This window comes from Elephantulus edwardii, unplaced genomic scaffold (assembly GCF_000299155.1).
Source record: "Elephantulus edwardii isolate Elephantulus edwardi_28Jun2011 unplaced genomic scaffold, EleEdw1.0 scaffold00012, whole genome shotgun sequence".
NCBI lineage: Eukaryota > Metazoa > Chordata > Mammalia > Macroscelidea > Macroscelididae > Elephantulus > Elephantulus edwardii.
Window position 1 is genome coordinate 32,275,670 of NW_006399762.1, and position 3,797 is coordinate 32,279,466.

Here is a 3,797-nt window from a genome sequence, read left to right on the forward strand (position 1 = left end):
TGACATAACTGGAAGAAAGCAGATTTCCAACTCTTCTCAAATAATAGATCCTCAACACACAAAAACTGAATTTATAAAATATGCACAGAAAAATGAACAACAGTTAAAGTCATAGAAATTAGAGTTATATAGCTCGTATATGGAGTACTAGTCTTATCATGTCCCACTTCTATGAACATGAGCAAGATAGTTACCCTTCTAAACCTTAGTTTTCTCATCTAGATCATGAAGCAAATAGATTCTATCTTGTGCAAATGCTCTGTAATCATTTCATTATTGCACACAGAAAATTAATATAAATATTATATTCTTCACATATGTTCTAAATTCTTCAACTTGAGATGAATCATTATTGATGTCTAAGCTCAAAAAATTAAACATCATCATTGTTAGCAAAGGGTTTTATCTTAGGTCTAGAAGAATCTCAGAACATGCCCACGCACATCACAACCAGTTTTTTGAGCTGAATGTATATCACAGAGACAGGACACCCCTTACCTCAGATCAGATCTTCATACAGCTGTAGAAAAGCTGTATGAAAATCTTTATAGACCAACAAGGAACCCATGGGCATTCTCACATCCATCCACCCAACTCATGGGCCAAGGCCTACAACACACTCTCAAAGACAGAGTGAATCAGGAATCAGTGACTTCCATCCAGAAGAGCATCTTCACTGTGTGCCTGGACACGCCCATGTCCTAGATCTTAGAAAATATGTACCGCAATTATTTGATCTGCCAGATGCTGCACGGCGGTGGCAGCAGACTCAAGAGTGGCAACCACTGATTGATAAGATGTTGCTGTTCATCATGGCAGAAGATGGCTCCTGTGGGCTTGTATAAGAACATGCAGCAGCAGAGCCTCTCCCTCTCCCCATCACTCTCCTGGACCATGTCATTGACTACACCAAAAATCCAAAGTTTGTGAGGTCTCCCATAGTGCCCTTGCCATGCCCAAGAAGCTGTTGTTCAACATCACTCCAGACATCAAGTAGACCAAGCAGAATCTTAGCATCACGATCAAGAACTTGGACATCATAATGATAGTGTTCGACCACTTTGGAAAGGACTTCCCCAAGTCAGAGAAAGTGAGCCCAGATGCCTTCATTCAGATGGCCCTGCAGCTAGCCTTCTACAGGATCTGTGGACATGTGTGCTCCACTTATGAAAGTGCCTCTCTGTGCATGTTCCACCTAGGCTGCACTGACACCATCCACTCAGCTTCTGTGGACTCCCTCACCTTGGTCAAGGCCATGGACGACTCCAATATGATGGATCAACAGAAGGCAGAGCTGCGGAGGAAGGCGGTAGGCCCATAGACCTATACTGATATAGCCATCCATGGGGAAGCCTTGGACTGACACCTGCTGGGACTAAAGCTGCAGGCCCTTGAGGACCTAGCAAGCATGACAGACATCTTCATGCACACCTCTTATGCCATTGTCATGTACTTCAACCTTTCCACTGGTCAGATCCCTGCCAAAATGGACGCATCATGCTTTTTGGGCCCGTGGTCCGAGACGGCTACGAGGTCCGCTATAACCCCATGAAGCCCACATTAACTTCTCCGTGTTGGCTACAATAGCTGCACCGAGACCAGCATGGCCCACATGGTGCAGTACCATGCTGGCCCTGATCCAGGGTGACCCACAGGCTAAGCTCTAAGACAACATGCACAGGCCTCCCAGTGTAGTCAGGGCTTGACTTCTTCTCCACTGGAGTTGTCTACTCTCTTTCCCTGATTGCCCCAAAGCTGACTGATTTGGGGTGTTATGGCCTAGTGGGGCCAAGAGATGCAAGCCAAGTGCCTTCCATGGGTCATCTCAGACCTACTACAATGATCTACTCTTGCCTGGGACTAAGTTTGGACATTGAACAGGTCATAGAGCCCCAGATCCCTTCTGGGGATGGGACCCAGACTAGGCTCTGTGCCAAAGCATGAGCGTGGGAACAAGTCCCTTTCCTTACAGCTCCGCTGGCTGTCCCCATCTTCTTCATCCACAGCTGGGCTGGGCTTTGTAACCTGACTCTCCACCTCCACCTTAGAGAACCTGGAGACAGAAGATTAACTAGAACCAAAGACCCCAGACACCAGGACCTTTCTCAGATGAACACCTAGACCCTGGAGTGGGCTAAGGAGAAGGCAAGGCCAAGCCTCCCTCTGCTCTGTTCAGGATACCACTCCCCTGTAACTGCTGTGCTTTTTGCATAGTGTAGCTCACAAGTTCCAGTTCTTTCATTTCCACTCAGCTTGAATCCCCAACCATATTCATGGTTGTTGTATACTATCAACTATTGGTGAAATAAAAAACACAAACAAAACCATTGGCTAATCATCTCACTTGGGAGATGAAGAAATTATGAACCAGAAAGTAATAATTTTGTCACAAAGTACAGAAAATAACCACAGAGTGATACCCACCTTAATGATTGGGATCTTTTGTAATAATTACATATTTTGAATGTATTCCTTATGTTTAGAATGTGGTCTTTAAGTTTACAATTCCATTAATTCACTCATTCTTTAAAGAAATATATTACTGTGGAACATGTTTACTGTGTATCAAGCTCTGTCCTGAGTCCTGGGTATTTACAAAGATTGTTTTCGTCTCTAGATTTATGGTGCTTCCATTCTGTTTACTTTAGGTTCATTCTAAGTTTCTGTTTTTTCTATTGTAATATGAATTTGTGTACCTTCTACATACCTATAAGAACTTGTTTAAAAATACAAGTACTGCAGCAGATTTGAGGGGACATATTTTGATAGGTAAAGTCTCAAAGAAATAAAGATTTTAATTTAAAAATTACTCTGAAGTAATTATGTAAACATAATATTTTTGCCACCATTAGGAAACATTTTTGCCTTTTCCATTTCCCCCTCCCTGGTCTTTGCATTTTCTCCATCTCTTTATATTCCTTACAGTTTTGTGGACATTAAAAATTTGAATTTATGTAAATTTTTTTAAAGTGCATGCACTTTTAAGGGATTGCAAATAGTGTAAGAGAAATGGCTGTGTTTTCTACTCATTTTGTAATATTAGCAGTTTGTATGTGTTCAATAAATGTACTGATGATAAAAAATTCACTGACTAATTAGAAACTTTCCAGAAAAATGATTAATTAATGTCTGTAATTAACAAGGGAAACTGTCAGCATTTTAAGTTTTACCTTTACTTTTGTCTAGAATAAGTGTTTTGGGATTTGTTAGTAAATGGGATAAATACTGCTTGACTACCAACAGGTAGTAGTCGATATAATTAGATATCCTTTTCAGAACTAGACACCAAAATATCCCATTTTGAGAATGCTATGCTTTTCTAAAAAGTTTGTTGGTATTTAAAGAAGAGTAGCTATTTGGAACCTGAAATATTCAATGTGGAAATGTTAAAAATCTAGGTAAAAATTCTGGCTATATGGAATCCATTTAGAAAAAAAAAACAAACAAACGAAAACAAAGCCATTGACATTTTGGAAAAAAGTAAGCTGTCTGGATAACTCCAGAGCCATTTTGTTTGATGTAGTGTCCAGTGACAGTTACTGCACAAAACAGAGACCATAGACTTGCATGTCACACAATTATGTGTTTAGTAGATCATTGTTGATATTGATATGTTGTTGTTGTTGTGAGCCATCGAGTCGCTTGCGACTCATAGCGACCCTATGCACAACAGCCCTAAACCCTGCTCTATCCTGCAACAACCGCACCGCCTCTGACACACCCATCCCGATTACCCCAGTCACCGAATCAATCCATCTCATAGAGGGTCTTCCCCTCCTGCACTGTCCCTCCACCCT

General features: G+C 41.3%; 1 pseudogene; it reads left to right on the forward strand.

The window, feature by feature from the left end:
- Nucleotides 1-355: 355 nt before the first annotated feature.
- On the forward strand, nt 356-1,648 carry LOC102855142 (annotated as a pseudogene).
- Nucleotides 1,649-3,797: the final 2,149 nt, after the last annotated feature.